General features: G+C 38.3%; 1 protein-coding gene and 1 pseudogene across 1 annotated transcript in view; both read left to right on the top strand.

Moving 5' to 3' along the window:
• GPR149 (G protein-coupled receptor 149) overlaps positions 1-18,278 on the top strand; it is a 77,938-nt gene that overhangs the window by 43,216 nt on the left and 16,444 nt on the right. The window lies entirely within an intron of this gene.
• LOC105706585 (ATP-dependent RNA helicase DDX50-like) lies at positions 14,150-17,467 on the top strand (annotated as a pseudogene).

Genomic DNA, 18,278 nt, shown 5'->3' with positions numbered 1-18,278 from the left:
CAAATGTTCCTCACGTAGAGAATGGATTTAAAATGTGGTATATAGTTCAAGTGTTGTGGCGGACACCTGTAATTCCAGCACTTTGGGAGGCAGAGGTGGGCCGATCACTTGAGGCCAAGAGTTCAATACCAGTCTGGCCAATATGATGAAACACTGTCTCTAATAAAAATCCAAAAAAAATAATAATAATAAGCCAGGTGTGGTGGTGCACACGTGTAATCCCAGCTACTCCAGTGGCTGAGGCATGAGGATCACTGGAACCTGGGAGGCAGAGGTTGCAGTGAGCCGAGATTGTGCCACTGCACTCCAGTCTGGGCAACAGAGGGAGACTCCATCTCAAAAAAAAAAAAAAAGTATATATAAATACAATGAGACTCCGTTCAGCAATATAAAGAAAGGAATTCCTGATACATGCTACCACTTGAGAAAAATTTCAAAAACAGTATGCAAAGAGAAGCCAGACCCAAAAGACTACCTATTGTGTGATTTCATTTATATAAATGTTCATAAAGTTTATATAAACTGAAAACATGTCAGTGTATATGAGGAATGGGAAGTTGGAGCTCGGAATTAACTAAAGATTGGCATGAAGCACTTTTTGGGGGGTATAATTAAACTGTTCTAAAACTGGATTGTGGTAATGGTTGCACAAGTCTATAAATTTACTAAGCATCATTAAATTGTACACTTTACAATGGGTTAGTTTAGTAGTATGCAAATTATATTACAAAGTAGCTGTTTGCAAAAATAATTGCAGAGCAGGCTGGGTGCAGTGGCTCAAACCTGTAATCCGAATACTTTGGGAAGCTGAGGCAGGGGAGATAACGTGAGGTCAGGAGTTCAAGACCAGACTGGCCAAATGGTGAAACCCTGTATCTACTAAAAATACAAAAATTAGCCAGATATGGTGGTGCATGTGTGTAGTCCCAGCAAGAGGCTGAGGCAGGACAATCACTTGAACACAGGAGGCGGAGGTTGCAGTGAGCCAAGACTCTACCACCGCAATCCAGCCTGGGTAAGCGAATGAGACTCCATACAAATAATAATAATAATAATTGCAGAGCAGATCAAGATCTTCTAGCCCAAAGTTCACTGTTCAATATTAGCTTACAAAGACATGTTTTATAAATTCAAAAATAAAACATCCTTTGCCTAAAATCCCTTTTATTTAATATTTTATTCTTGTTCAAAGGCCACACTATCAAATATTACCTAAGTCATTACACATTTCTATTCCGTTTTCTTAAAAATTATGTTCCACTGTCCATTCATGTCTTTTTACTTTATAAATACCTGCTATGATTTTCTACTCCCCTCTACCCCATGTATTTTATTGTTTGTTATCCTCTGTTGTTTTTTTTTTTAATTCAGGACTATCAGTGCTAATATTAATAGCTAACATTTTTGAAGCATACGTTTTCTAAATACTTTAGACATTTATTTCATGATTTCACCTTATTTAATTTAATTCTCAAGGTAATTCTATGAAGCAGTCATTACTGTATCTTTTTATTATGTAAAGGCAACTGAGGCACAGAGAAGTTGCTCCAAGGCATCCATGTGTAAAGTGGTAGGACCAAGCTATGACTCCTCCACCCAACCTCTTAACCACTGAGCTGCACTGCCTCTCAGGAGCAGTGCAAGAGAAGGAGTGTTTTGCATTTTATCTTCCCTATCATAACAGACATGTATATTTTTATATAAACCTCTCCAAAACAGGAATGCCCTATGAAATGTATTAATATACTGCTCCTTTCCTCTGGTTTCTCTTAGACAAAACATGAAATGTGTGAATACATTATATGAATTTGTTTTCCATTCATCCAAAATATTTATTTGCTGTTGGTGATTGGAAAAAATTATAAATTTGCATACTATATGAATACACATACATGTACACACTTACACATTTGACTTCATTGTAGAACTTTGACATTAATCCCAATAACTAATCTCTTTATAAGCATTGTTTCATGCTGACATACATTTAAGGAAGAGCAACCTGAACAGAGAAAACTGACTTACATAAGCACATAGCTACTATAGATGCATTTTTAGGAACAGATTATTGATACATAGCAGAGAAACTTAAAATCTCTTTAACAAACTTGAAGTCTTGACCATATGACTTCTTCACAAACAATGAGATGAGTACCATGAGACATACTGCTTCCAGCAACTAAAGATTGAATTAAATAACTAACAAATACTTAATAAAAACAGGAACATTTTATATATATTTTGTATTAACTAAGGTTTCCTGGAGAAACAGTAGATAAATGATAGATAGACAGATAGGTCGACTGATTAACAGATTCATTATAGGATTTGGCTCACTTGATTATGGAGGCTGAGAAGTCCCACAAATTTCTATTTATAAGCTGAAGAAGCTGAAAAGCCAGTAGTATAATTCAGTTCAAGTCAGAAGGCCTGAGAACCAGGGGAGCTGATGGTATAAGTTCCAGTCTGAGGCCAAAGGCCCTAAAAGCAGGGAAAGACGGATGTTCCAGCTAAAACAGGGAACAAATTTGTGTTTTCCATGGCTTTTTATTCTATTTAGGCCCTCAGTGGATTGGATGATGCCCACCAGCACTGGTGACAGCAACATTGTTTGCTGGGTCTACTGACTGAAATGCTCATCTCTCTTCTAGAAATACCCTCATAGATGACCAGCCCACACCAAAAAAAATTATGTGTTAGCAGCTATCTGAACATCCCTTAGTCCAGTCAAGTTGACATATAAAATTAACTATATACTTTCCATAATCAGGGACATGAACATCCACCTTCAACATAATTCATCTGTTAAAATGTTTGATAAGATTGACAGCAACTAGGGAATATGAGTTATGAGAAAACATAATTTGATTCCTGATAAATTTCAGTACGAGGATTCATTCAGCATGTTAAAAATTTATATTCTGGAACATCTAGTCCTCTGGTAAAAAAAAAGTTTTAGTTTCAACTTGACAAAAAAGCCTAAAAGTACTTTGGACAGGAATTTATATGGAGTTAATACCAACAAAAATGCCCTATTGTAGGCTATGATGATGAAACTGAATAGAGTTCAACAGGGAGGGAAAAACTCTCATAAAAAGATTACAGTTATTTGAAATAATACATGTACAAAATTTAATGTTTTGGCATGGAACTACCAAAGGAAAAGGAGAGGAAAAAATGAAAGAAAAGGAAGCAAGTAATATTAAAAAGCGGCTCTTGGGTGAACATTTTATTAGAATTTCATATTGAATATTTCTTAAGAAGCATATGAAATGTGAATTTTCAGGAATAAACCTCTGCCAAAAGCTGCCATATAACTAATTCTAAATATTTATTTTTTGCTCAAACTGTACCACATTATATAGCTTGGAAGACTAGCAGAGGAAACAAGGGTAAGTAACAGCAATAGCAGTCTTTTAGAATGGATGGGTAGGTTATTGGAAATGCCAGTAGGTTTGCTTAGCCCATTTCAAGTGTTTCTCTGAGGGTCACAGGCTGCCTCACTAATGATGGTATCAGAGCACAAGGCAAGCCAGCAGTCAACTGCTTTTCAAACTTCCCTTGCTTTATAAGATTTGCCAAGAATGATTTCTCCTAATATATGCCCTTTGGACCTAAATAATAATCCAAATAAATTTAGCATGCCAATGTTCCTCTTCTTTGCTTTTAAAACAATTCAGGATATACATTTTCATGCATTTTGACTCACCTTAGTTTGAGTCTAAAATATCCCTCTATTTCTGGGTATTGTGAGGACTAAAGAGCCCTCACCTCCAACTACCTGCCATTTGGGGACTCCTGGGGAATGTTAAGATTTTTGGACTGGGTGTGGTCACTCATGCCTATAATCCCAGCATTTTGGGAGGCCAAGGTGGGTGGATCACTTGAGGCCAGGAGTTCGATACCAGCCTGGCCAACATGGCGAACCCCATCTCTACAAAAATTCAAAAATTATCTGGGCGTTGTGGAGCACACCTGTAATCCCAGCTATCAGCAGGCTGAGGCACGAGAATCACTTTAACTTGAGGCAGAAGCTGCAGTGAGCCAAGATTGTGCCACTGCACTGCAGCCTGGGCAACAGAAAGAGACTCTGAGAAAGAAAAAGACAGAAAGAGAGAGAGACAGAAAGAAGGAAGGAAGGAAGAAGGGAGGGAGGGAGGGAGGAAGAAAAAGAAAGAAAGAAAGAGAGAGAGAGAGCGCTCAGGCAAACAAACTCTAAGCACCCAAAAGATATTTTCTATAGCTGTTTTTGCTGTTTTGTATGTTGTTAGACACAAAAATTAAAATGGATTTTTCTATTTTTTTCCATCCATTAACTGAAAAAACATTTATTAAGTGCCTACTATATGTCAGGCCCGTATCAGGCACTATGAATACAGCAATGAACAATCACCTACTTTATTCATGGTATATTAGCTTTACCTAAGATCTCACACATCAGACTGGTGCAGAAAACTTGAGTTATAGATGTCTGAACAAAGGAGTCCTGAGAGAAGTAGAACAAGACAGACAATTCTAGATGAAATATGTGTATGTTCTTGTCTAAGCCTTTTAAGTACAAGAAGGTAGAAAAGAGGATGAGTTGTATCTCTTGTTCTAATCATGTCTATTCCTAAAATATACAATCACCATATTTCCTTGAAGAAAAACATCTGATGATTGGTTCTGAAAAATATAAACAAATATAACAAGAGAGGATTTTATAAAACTGGAACTGTCAGATAAAACAGGCTATTTGACTAAAGTACTTGGCAATCAGTGATGAAAGCTCGTGGGTTCCTTTTAAAACCTTCAAGTGCTTTTCAAGGTAGGTTTCATCAGCCACTGTCCCAGTATGGGCCCCAGAAGTAAAGAATGCATATGTTCATCTTTGCATTGATTCCACTGTAGTAGCCTTATTGCTTATCTTGTATTTCCCTCTCCTCCAGAGATCAATGAGCTTTTCAGTTCTTATCCTACCTGATATCTAAGCAGCATTTGACACTGTTCTACTCTGTCCTTGACTTCCATGACATTATACATTCCTGATGACCCTCCTGCCTCTTGCGCCCACTTTTTCTCAGCCTCCTTTATTGTCTCTCTTGTCTCTTCCCATTCTTTAAATGTCCATGTTCCTTAGTACCCTCTTCTCATTTCACACAAACTCCTGATTCAATATCTCAAATATATATCCAAATATTTACTCAAATATATATTCCAGAAAAAAATCTCTCCTGAGCCCATGCCCCAAACTTTTATCTCCTGCCACTGAAATTCTACAATTGGGCATCAAATTTCACCTCAATTTTAGCTTACAACACTGAATTTATTATATTCTCCTGAATCCACTATCCCATCCTCCCAAACTTCCTTTTCTCCTGTGTTTCTTGTCTCAGAAAATAATGCTATCATCATTCAGTTGCCCAAGTCAGATACTTGGTCTATGTTCTTAACTCCTCTTTCTCTGTCACAACTCACATCAAAGCAGTGACCAAATCCTACAACCTAAATATGTCTTGATATACCAATATCTCACTATAGGCACTGTTTCACAACTATCTTCATCACCATTCTCTCTCCATGACCTCCATACTGGCCCTCTGGTCTCTAGGTTTGAACCCCTTGCTCTGGTTTGAAAATAATGGTGTCCCCTTCAAAATTCATGTTGAAACTTAATCCCCAATACAACAATAGTAGTAAACTTTGGAAGGTGAATAAGTCATGAGGACTCTGCCCTTATGCAACTTCTTAAAATAACTCAAGAGTTTAAAGGAGTATCCTCTTGCCATTCCCTCCCCTTTGCCATGTGAGATCATATCATTCACTCCTCTGGAGGATGTAGCAACAAGGTGCCATCTTGGAAGCAGAATGTAGCCTTCATCAGACGCCAATCCTGCTAGAGCTCTGATTTTGAACTTCCCAGCCTCCAGAAGAGTGAGCAAATAAATTTCTGTTCTTTATCCAGTCTCAGGTATTCTGTTAAAGCAGCACAAATAAACTAAGATGGCAATTTGTTGACAATAAAACCAAACTTATTCTGAGCCAATATAAGGGACCATGTCCTGGGGAAGAGATTCAAGAAATCCTGAGAGAGTGTGCCCAAGGTGGTGAAGTTTGGCTTTTATAGATTTTAGAGAGATGGAAGTCACAGACAAAGATATAAATCAATACATGTAAGCTACATATTGGTTTGGCCCAGAAAGGCAGGACATCTGAAAGCCAGGGCTTACCGGTCAGAGGTAGATTTAAAGACTTTTTGACTGGCAATTGGTTGAAAAGAATTAAGCTTTGTGTAAAGAATGAAAGAGAGTAGAAAGAATTTCCTGAGTTAAGGTAAGAGGAGTTGTGCAGACCAAAGTTCTTGTTATATAGATGAAGCCTTATAGGTAACAGCATTCAGAGAGAATAGATGTAAATGTCTCTTTTTGGACCTTAAAAGGTGTCAGACTCTTAATCTTTCCTAAATCTGGGAAGGGCCTGACTGCCTTAACGGAGATTATCTACAGATGCAAATTTCTCCCACCAAAGGCAGCTTTGCAGGGGCATTTTAAATTATGTCAAAGAAATATATTTTGGAGTAAAGTATTTTGATTTCCTTCAGGGTCTGCTATCTGTCATGCAATGCTGTACAAGAGTAGGTTGGAATTTGCCTCAAAGAGATCAGACTTATGATCTCTATTTTAATGACAATGCTGGTCAGTTGTGCCTAAACTCCAATAGGAAGAGAATATAACAAGATATGTCTGACCTCCATTTTTTTTTTTTTTGTCATGGCTGAGAATTTAGTTTTTCAGGTTTCTCTGGGAGTCTCTTTGGCCCAAAGAGGGGCCAGTCATTTGGTTGAGGGCTTAGGATTTTATTTTTGGTTTACAAATTAGTACCATAAGTAATAAAAAATTATGTTATAACAAATATCTGATAATGTGGAAACAGTTTTGGAAGTAGCAAATGGGTAGAGGCTTGACCAGTTTTAAAGTGCATGCTAGAAAAAGCCTAGATTGCTGTGAATGGAGCATTAAGGGCACAATTCTGGTGAGGAATCAGAAGAGAAAAGCAGGATAAAAGCTTCCATCTTAGATATTATCTAAGTGGTCATGAACAGACTGTGGGTAGAAATATGGAGAGAAAAGACCATTCTGAAGACATCTTAGATGAAAATAAGGCATATCTTATTGGAAACTAAAGAAAAGGTCATCTTTGTTACAAAGTAGCAAAGAACTTGTTGAATTATGTCCATGTCCTAATCCTTTGCGGAAGGCAAAATTTAAAGGCCATGAACTAAGACATTTGATGGAAGAAATCTCTAGGCAAAGTATGCAGGGTGGTGCATGGTTTTCTTAACTGCTTATAGTAAAGTGTGAGAAGAGAGAAATTAGCTCAAGATAGAATTTATAATTAAAAGGAAAGCAGAAGGTAAAGATCTGGAAACCTTTCAGCTTGGTCATATAAAGAACAAAAGTTTGGTTGAGGAGGGAAAACTGAGGGTGTGGCCAAGCTACTCTTTGATAAGGAGATTAGTATGAATAGAGGGAAGCCAGATGCCACTGATCAAGACAATGGAAGAATAACTCTGAAGGCATTCTGGAGATCTTTGAGACCACCACTCCCATCACAGGCCAAGGATGCCAGAGCCTTGAAGGCAGAAGTTTCCAAGCAGAGGCCCAGGACACCTGTGGAATCTTGGGTCTTGCTACCCAGGGCCACCTGAAGTCTCTGCTCCCCTATATTCTGGTGAACCGCTCCTTGGCTGCCCCAACTGTGAAGTTAAAAGGTATCATCATTCATCATTGAAGTGGTGCTAATACTGCAAGCATGCAAAGTGCACAAGCTGTGGAGGCATTGCTATCTCCACCTAGATTTCAAAGGATGACTCAGAGAGTCTCAGGGGGCAAGGCAAAGAAATGCCATAGGAGCAGGGTGGCTGCAGAGAGTCTCCAGTAGAGCAATGCCTAGCAGAGTCGTGGGGTAGAGCCACTGCAAAAACTCCCCACCAGGGCAACGTCTAGCAGAGCAGTGGAGGTGGGGCCACCACAGAGTCTCTACTCAGGCAATGTCCTGTGAAGCTGTGGGAGTAAGGCTGCCCCTGAAACTACAGAACTCTAGATCTGCCAGAGTGCAATCCCAGCTTTCAGGCACCTGACTCCAACTCATGAGAACTGCTGCATGAGCACCACCCAGCAAAGCTATGGGGGTGGGATCCCCCAGGGCCTTTGGAGCCCAACTTCTATCTCAGTGTGTCTAGAAAGCAGGAGATAAGAGTTGAAGAAGATTATTCTCAAGTCTCAATATTAAATGTTGCTTTCCCTTTTAGGTTTTGGGCATACTTAAAACCTATTACCTCTTTATTTTTGTCTATTTCTCCCTTTTGGGATGAAAATATCTATGTCATTCCTATCCCACCATTGCATTTGGAAGCAGATAATCTGATTTCGCAGGCTCACAGCTAGAGAGTAATTTGCCTGAGATGACTCATAACTTGAGTCTCATTCATTTCTGCATTAGATGATATTTAGATAAGACTTTGGACTTAGACTTTAAAGTTGATTCTGAAACAAGATTTTGGGGGCTACTGGGGTGGAATGATGCAATTTTTTATGTGAGAAAAACATGAATTTTGAGGATACAATAGTGGAATGTTATGGTTTAAATCATGTCTTCTCCAAAACTCATGTTGTAACTTAAGCCTCAATGTAATAGTATTAAGAAATATGGCTTTTGAAAGGTGATTAGATCTGAGGGTTCTGCCCTCATGAATGGGATTATTACAGCTTTTTCACTCTCATAGTTCAGCAAGCAGGGGGCAGTGGCACCCAGTGGTTTTGCCTCTTCACTCCCATAGTTTGGTGAGCAGGAGGGAGTGAAACCCAGCAGTTTTGCTTCTTTTCTCCCACTGTTCTTCAAGCAGGAGGGAGAGTTACAGCTCTTTTACTCCTGCTGCCCACAGTTCAGCCAACAAGAGCATTACAGCTTTCACTCCTGCAGTTCAGTGAGTTCCAGGTTCTTGTCCCACAACCAAGAGGAATAAGGTACATGAACACTGGAGAGTGAGTAAGGCAGAGTAGAATCTTACTGAGCCACAGAAAGAAAACTCCCAGTGGGAGGGGGACCCAAAAGTGCATTGCCACCTGTAAGGCTGAGTCTGGGGTTTTTATGGGCTTAAAATGTGGAAATGTGTGCTGATTTGTCCATGGGTGGTCTTGGAAAAAGCATCTTTGGATTGGGGAAAAGGCATCACTCAGAAGGAACCAATCGAGAGAGTGACTAAGACGGGGATGGAAGTTCTCACTCCTGTCATGGACTGTATCCAGAACTGGCAGTTTGGTTTTCAGGTTTTAGACTGTCATTGTCTTGAAGGCTGGGTTTCATGGGGCACTTGTCCCTGTCTGCCTAAGAAATTTGTTTGTCCCCATCCTGTTATCAGGATTAGCACCCTTATAAATGGGCTCAAGGTTGAAGAGAGTACCCTCTTGCCTGTCACTTTTGCTATGAGTTTGTCCCTCTGGAGGCTGCAGCAATGGGACAGCATCTTGGAAGCAGAGAGCACCCCTCACCAGACACCAATGCTGAAACATTGATCTTGAACTTCCTAGCCTTCAGAACCAAGAGGCCAATTATTCAGTTTGTAGTATTTTGTTACAGCAGCAAAAGTGGACTAAGATAACCCTCTGATCTACACACCACAGCCCAGAATAAATTTGCAAAAATATAATTTTTCTCCTGACAACTTTGTGTTTAGAACACTTTGGTAGTTCCTTTCCCCTTACAGACTGGGTTGAAACTCATTAATGTGGCTTAAGTGATTGGTTCCTATGGCTTCATCTCTTCTCAACCTCCCCTTGAACTATTTGCTTCACTTTCAAACCTATTAATTTTATTTCCTTGAATATGCTATGCTCTTTCTTTCTACAAGACCTCTGCACTCTCTACCCAAGTCCTTCTTAGAGGATCCTTCAAGAATTATCTGGTAATATGTATTATCAAGTGATCTCACGTGTAATCTTTCTCCAATGGAATATCTCTAAATAGGCCTGATATTTCTGCACTTAATCCTTAATATTGATCATTGACACAGGGGTGGATCCAGGTTATATGGGACTTGAATATTCTATGTTTAGGAAAGATACCTGTATGAAAAACTATGCAAATCGTGAATACAAAATTAGATATAAAGAATGAATATTTACAATTTAAAAAATCATAATAAGTGTATTGGTGCCTTGGAGATTCAGACACACTTTGAAATCTCTTTAGACCATTTCCCAGATGCACTTGCAAAGAATGCATTTAGACTGCAACCTGGATTCCACTCCTCACTCAAGGCACTGCCACTTTCAACAATAATCAGCATTCAGAGTGGCCCATGCATATGATTGGTTGTGGAACTTAAGCTTCTTTAGCTTCATGATAAATGTTTTTCCCCCCTGAAGTTTTCATATTTTTAATAGTTTTTAAGTGTTTCAGCTAACACAAATGTTTATTGACTTCTTTAGTTGTAATTCTGACTACAACTTGGGAAACAGGAGAAATTGGAAATCTAGCAAGATATTTCTCCATGTCATTTCTTGGTGTGTTCAGTAAATTAACCAAGAAAGTGTTTGCTCTATCTGACATCACAGCTCTGTCATCATTTTTTAGGATATTCTAAGTCAGTGGTTCTCAAATATGGCTATTTATAAAAATCATCTGGAGAACTCTTCACAAATATAAATTTTGGTTTCCAATTCTAAATTACTAAGTCCAAATCTCCCAAAGTGAGACTATAAAATGTATTTTTTACTAAGCTCTGCTTGTATTTTTATGTGGTCAGTTCAGTACCAATCTGAGACTGGCATTTGGAAACAACAGTTCTAAAGAATAAAGATTATAGGTCTGGACACTTGAAGAACAATTAGGCTCAATCAGTGTGTTTAATTTTCTATAATATAGAGAGTCATTGGTTCTAAGAAGCTGGATGCCCAGATTCCTAGACTTCCACATTAGGACAGCCAGTTTATTCTGAAACCCTAACAAGTTGTGGTAGAGAAAAGAAAAAAATCACTCTGTACCGGCCCAATTAAAAAAAAAAAAAAAGAAAAAAAGCTTTGGAGCATCACAAATTTTCACCCTGTAAAATTAAAATATACATTAGTAGATATGATTGTCTTATCCACTATATAAATAACAAATGTGAATTAAAACCAAAACTGAGACAAATTTTAAATGCAAATATCTTAGTAAATCTATCAATTAAAAAATCACTATCAATCAGGTTACACAGAAACATGTAGATTTTATTAGAATGAGTACTTTTATGTATTTCTGATGTTGTTAAAATGTGTATGCTATTCTCTCCCCAGGAATAAGAAGACTAGTTGAATATGCCATTTTCACTTTCACAGATCTCATTTCCTCTGAAGGCAAGTGTCTAATTTCTGAAAAGTGTGCATATGAGTGATGTTCTATGTATAAATTTGTCATTAGCATTCTTTTTATTTGCGATCCAATAATACCACTAGAATTTTCAGTTAATTTTTTCTAAGGAGTCTTTGTAATAATGTATTTTAAAAAGAATTGCTTTAGTATCTGCTGTGTGGGATGGGAAGATTTTGGAGACTTTGTCTTCTAAATCAATTTTAGAAAACAATTTTTTACATACTATTCTGTTGCTATGTAAGTAGTGGGGAGAAAGAATACTTAAAAGTGGAATAAAGATCAGAGCAGTCTTTTCATACTACTTTAAGCTTAAGACTTGAAATTTTACTTTGTATTTTCTTCAAAAGATAAATTAGTTACATTCAGTTTTGTCTTAAAAATAATGACTTCATTGTTTTTAGTAAAAATAGCATATGCTCATTATTTGTAAAATTCAAGCAGTACAGAAAACTACTAAAAAGAGAGAGGCATCTAACCTAAAATTATACTACCCAGAAATTATCATAGGTCTCTATGCACATATGCAGAAAAAACAATGAATGGATGTTTGGATGGCTAGATGGAAAATCATTTTGTATCTCCAATCCCTGGAGTAGTATCTGGCTCATATTAGGTACTCAAAAAAATATATATAGTGAATGAATAAATTGAATTGTATTATCTATTTTTTCTGATGCCATACTGCCCAGATTGGAATTCCAATTCTACCACTTACTGTCTGTTTGACCTTGAAAAAGATACTTAACATCTGTGCATCTCAGTTTCCTCATCTGTAAAACGGGGATAATCATAATACAAACCTACATCACGGACATTCTTAAGTGAAATTGTTGGTTTATTTTTTACTCTATATGTGCAGTGATTAAATATACAGTGGCTACTAAGAAAGTGTGGTGCCACTGCCTTGATTCTTGTTAAACTGCCAGCAGTTTTACCCGTCATTGCTTTAGTACTATTGGTGAAAATGTTAACACAATGAAAATGGCAAATAAAGCCTTAGTATACTCATTAAAGCAGTTTTAACCACAGACTCCCTGAAACTGCTTGCAGCCCTCATTTTGAGAATCATTACTTTAAGCCATCTCTTGCCAAAATGGAATTCAATCAGAGCAAGAATTCTCAGGATTTTTTCAAATCGTCTTCTTTCTGGGCAACTGCTTATGGAAGTGGATGAATATTTTGTTTCTGTTTGGTGGCCACCACCACTATTTTTTTTTTTTTTTTTTTGAGACGAAGTCTCACTCTGTTGCAATGGCGCTATTTCAGGTCACTGCAACTTCTGCCTAGCAGATTCAAGCAATTCTTCTGCCTCAGCCTCCCGAGTAGTTGGGACTACAGGGGCGCACCAGCTAAATTTTGTATTTTTAGTAGAGACAGGGTTTCATCATGTTGACCAGGATGGTCTTGATCTCTTGACCTCGTGATCTGCCTGCCTCAGCCTCCGAAAGTGCTGGAATTATACACGTGAGCCACCGTGCCCGGCCTGGTGGCTACCACCCTTAGAAGCTTATGCATGAGACCGGAGCCTCTCCTTATTTGGTTGCTGCTAGTGAATCTATGACTGTTCACCTTCTTCATTTTACTGGATGAGAAAGATTCTGTGATTGGACTACCTTCCAGCACCTTCATCCATAAATGTGTTTGGGTTTTTGAATTAATTAAAATCATCATTTTTTTCTTCATTTTTTTTTTAGGTTTTCTCTTCTATTGCTTAGGAATTTATATCCATTACAGTTTAGTCAGAGGAGCAAAAATGCTATGGAGATTATGAAATAAGAGATTTAGTTTAGAATCATGGATAAAGCTGGAAAAGGAGAGCACTTGAAGAGAAGTTTGAGAATCAGAGACAGAGTTACCACTTAGTCAGTTCGAGAAATCAAGTAAGTCTAGTTAACAAATGAGGACCACAAAGGGGAAACTTGTGGAGTGGTCTATGAAAAGCTGTTGCCTCTGAGTAACCACAACCTCTGTGGGCCCATAGCCAAGCATCTGGGGTAGATCTGAGGCACTGTTGGTCAACAATACCAGTAGTCAAGAAAGCTAGATGTGGAGCAGAAAGGAGTGATGACAAGCTGGCACCTGTCTGGTACTCCTTCTTCTGCCTGTCTCTGATTCTACCTGTGAAAAGATTTTCAAATGGTTATAGTCATTGCTTTTTCCACTTTCCAAATAGCATGCAACTTCCTTTCTTGGCCAACTTTAATCTGGAGAAATACAAGTAAGAGACTTATGGAAAATGTAATTAATTCCCAGCTTAGTTTCACTGACAAGAATAGAAACTACCAAGGTATAATGCCATATTTTATATTTTTTAAGGGATAAATATTAAACATCAAATTATTTTCTAGATAAGAAGTATCACAAAAATTTCTTATACCCTTATTTTGCACACAAAAAAGCTGAGAAGAAAATTCCATTGATTTAGATAATGCATGCTATCCATATAGGCTCTATGAAGTTAAGTGATTTTTTCACAAGGGTCAAAATTATTAACATTACAGTCATATGGAAGTCATCCTTAATTTTTTATAACCTAAGGACTTCTTGGTGCATTCATTTCAGAATCTTATGGTTTGGCCAAAAAATCAATGTAAAATGAGGTTTCTTGCAAAAACTTGATCGTTTTTCATCAGAATGGTTCATCATTTTCAATTTCAATGTCATTTGAATAAAGCATTAGCCCCACTTCCTTTCATGCTGTCGCTGCCCATATGTGGCTCTGGTCATTGTGCCTGGAGAGAGGCAGTGGTGGCTAGTAATGTCTGGGAAACCCCTCTGGAGCAGGGACATTATGGCGCTGCAAGTACCCTTGGAGGAGTCTGAAAGCCAGAAGGAGAGGCAAAATGTATTTATTGAACCTAATTTGTACCACACTCTTTGCTGAGCACCAAGGAGCTTAAACTAAATAAGTAAAGAAATGGTCCCTGTTCTCAAGGAGTCTGTAGAGGAGCTGTAGTCTTTCCTTCTCTCACCTTATTGCCCTCCGAAAAGAAAAGGGAGAAGGAAAAAAAAAAAAAATCCTGAAACACTCAAGAGGATCACAAGATGCTGAAAAATGCACAGGTAAAATTTTTACTGGAGACATTTGACCTGGAAAAAAGAAATCAGCTGAAGCGGCTAAGGTGGCAGTATTCAAAGGCGACATTCAACAAAAGAATGAGACTTACTTTGTATATCCTTAGAAAGCAGAATCTACCCCTCTTACCTTATCACTAAGAGCTTTATGAATATTGCAGTTTTGGATAAGGGATTATGGACCTGTACTTCCCTTATAGGGTTCTTATGAAGATTTAAACAAGACAAGCCAAAAACACATTACATAGTGCTAGAGTGACAGAAGGAAGTCAAGGCACTATTATGACTCAGATGAAAAATCAGAAACAAGAGAAAATAGCATTACAGATGACCTGGATGCTCCCAAGGCCAAAAAACTAAAATGAAAGAAAAGCTAAATGGAGACACTAAAGAAGGATTTAATAGACTTTCAGATAATTCTCTATATCTCATAAGTCAAGAAGAAAAGATCTACCAAATGGAGATATTGATGAATATGAAAAAAAAATCAAAGCGAGTATCATTCTTAGATAGTTCTACTCATAAACCAAGTGAAAATAAACTAGAGAAGACCTTAACACATGAACAGAAAGAAGGAGCCTTCTCCAATTTTCCTATTTCTGAAGAGACTATACAGCTTCTGAAAGGTCGAGGGGTAACATACCTCTTTCCTATTCAAGTTAAGACCTTTGTTCCTGTATATGAAGGAAAAGATTTAACAGCTCAAGCATGGACAGGAAGAGGAAAGACATTCTTTTTTGCTAATCCCTTGATCGAAAGACTACAGAGAAATCAAGAAACAATTTTAAAAAGCTGCTCACCAAAGGTACTTGTTTTGGCTCCAACAAGGGAGCTGGCAAACCAAGCAGTCGAAGACTTCAAAGATATAACTAGGAAACTCAGCATGGTGTGTTTTTACGGTGGAACATCATATCAAAGCCAAATTAATCATATTTAAAATGGTATTGACATCTTGATTGAAACCCCTGGTTATATCAAAGACCATCTGCAGAGTGGTTGATCAGATCTTTCTAAACTGTGCCATGTTGTGCTTGATGAAATGGATCAAATGTTAGATTTAGGTTTTGCTGAGCAAGTTGAAGATATTATTCACGAATCCTACAAAACTGATTCTGAAGACAATCCTCAGACTACTTTTTTCTGCAACTTGCCCAAGTGGGTATACAAAGTTGTAAAAAAAAATACATGAAATCCAGATATGAACAGGTTGACCTTGTTGGGAAAATGACTGAAAAGGCTACAACTCCTGTGGCACATTTGGCCATCCAGTGTCACCGGTCTCAAAGGCCAGCACTTCAAGTCTATGGTGGGTCTGAAGGGTGGGCTATTGTTATTTTTTTAATATATTTTTTACTGTACTTTAGGTTCTGGGGTACATGTGCAGTTCATGCAGGATTGTTGCATAGGTACATACATGGCAATGTGGTTTGCTGCCTCCATCCCCCCAACACCTATATCTGGCATTTCTCCCCAAGTTATCCCTCCTCAACCTCCCTACCCCACCCTGTCCCTCCCCTAGTCCTTCACCAACAGACCCCAGTGTGTGATGCTCTCCTCCCTGTGTCCATGTGTTCTCGTGGTTCAACACCCAATGAGTGAGAACATGTGGTGTTTGATTTTCTGTTCTTATGTCAGTTTGCTGAGAATGATGGTTTCCAGATTCATCCATGTCCCTACAAAGGACATGAACTCATCCTTTTTGATGGCTGCATAGTATTCCATGGTGTATATGTACCACATTTTCCTTGTCCAGTCTATCACTGATGGGCATTTTGGTTGGTTCCAGGTCTTTGCTATTGTAAACAGTGTCGCAATGAACATACATGTGCATGTGTCTATATAATAGAACCGATTTATAATCCCTTGGACATATACCCGTAATGGGATTGCTGGGTCAAATGGAATTTCTATTTCTAGGTCATTGAGGAATCGCCACACTGTCTTCCACAATGGTTGAACTAATTTACACTCAGGTGGGCTGTTATTTTTTGTGAGACCAAGAAGAATGTAACTGAAATGGCCATGAATCCACACATAAAACAGAACACCCAGTATTTACATGGGGACACTGCACAGTCACAAAGAGAAATTACACTAAAAGGCTTCAGAGAAGGTAGTTTTAAAGTCTTTGTGGCAACCAATGTGACTGCCTGTGGTTTGGACATTCCTGAAGTTGACCTGGTGATTCAAAGTTCTCCTCCTCAGGATGTTGAGTCCTATATCCATTGCTCTGGATGAACAGGTAGAGCTGGATGGACAGGGATTTATATATGTTTTATCAATGAAAAGAAACAGGTCAACTAAGACATGTGGAACAAAAAGCAAGAATTGCTTTTGAACATGTAAGTGTTCCTTCTACAACGGAGTTTGTTAAATCTAAAAGCATGGATGCCATCAGGTCTCTGGCTTCCATTTCTTATGCTGCTGATTTTTTCCAACCATCAGCTCAGAGACTGATAGAAGAGAAAGGGGCAGTGGATGCACTGGCTGCAGCTTTAGCCCACATTTCTGGTGCATCGAGCTTTGAACCATAATGTTTGATCACCTCTCATAAGGGGTTTGTGACCATGACTCTGGAAAGCCTAGAGGAAATACAGGATGTCAGCTGTGCTTGGAAAGAACTTAATAGAAAGCTGAGTAGTAATACAGTGTCTCAGATTACCAGAATGTGCCTCCTGAAAGGAAATACGGGTGTTTGCTCTGATGTTCCTACAACTGAGTCAGAAAGATTATAGAAAGAGTGGCAGAATTCTGACTGGATACTCTCAGTGTCAGCCAAATTATCTGAAATTGAAGAATATTATGATGGAAACACATCTTCTAATTCCAGACAGAGGAGTGGCCAGTTGGCAGGTCAGGCCAGTCAGGTGGTTGATCTGGCAGCCGGTCAGGTAAACAGAGTCGACAGGGGAGTTACTCAGGAAGTCAACAAGATGGTAGAAGACGAAGTGGGAATAGAAATCGACCAAGAAGTGGGGACCACAAATGGAGTTTTGACTGAATATTTGATAGTTAATGTGCCAGTGTGAGCTTGCCTGTTTCTGCCTAATCGTGTACATTATCTACCAAAATTTAGGTCATCACAGTTGAAGTATGTGTCTGCTAAGCAGCAAAGAAATTGGTTGTATTTTTTTAATTGTATTTCACGGCCGGGCGTTATGGCTCAAACTTGTAATCCCAGCACTTTGGGAGGCCGAGGTGGGCAGATCACGAGGTCAAGAGATTGAGACCATCCTGGCCAACAGGGTGAAACCCCGTCTCTACTAAAAATACAAAAATTAGCCGGGCGTGGTGGCATGCGCCTGTAGTCCCAGCTACTTGGGAGGCTGAGGCAGGAGAATTGCTTGAACCCAGGAGGCAGAGGTTGCAGTGAGCCAAGAGTGTGCCACTACACTCCAGTCTAGCGCCTGGCCACAGAGTGAGACTCTGTCTCAAAAAAAAAAAAAAAAAAAAAAGTATTTCACAAGAATGGTTGTAAAAAAAATCTACTTATCCAGTTATACCTTTGAATTAAAAAATCTTCTTTTATTGTCTCTTTTAAAAAGCCATTAAAATATTAGATAATTAAAGACATTTGAAAAGATAAGATTTTGTTTTTCATTTTATGCAGCTATAAAATTGGGTTTTGAGGGGTTTCTATTATTCCGTCAACTGAAATTATCTCCTCTACTTCTCTAAATTGTGAACACTATAAAACAACAACATTTATTCATCCATTAAATTATCCCTGTAATTTTGTTTTAGGAATGGGTTTGTTTTTTTCTTGTAAATCTGTTTTAGTTCTTTGCAGATTCTGAATATTAACCCTTTGT

Source organism: Aotus nancymaae, unplaced genomic scaffold (assembly GCF_030222135.1).
Source record: "Aotus nancymaae isolate 86718 unplaced genomic scaffold, 86718_ANA_hifiasm-v0.15.2.pri h1tg000019l, whole genome shotgun sequence".
In the NCBI taxonomy this organism is placed as follows: Eukaryota; Metazoa; Chordata; class Mammalia; order Primates; family Aotidae; genus Aotus; species Aotus nancymaae.
This window is presented reverse-complemented; position numbering and strand designations above follow the sequence as displayed.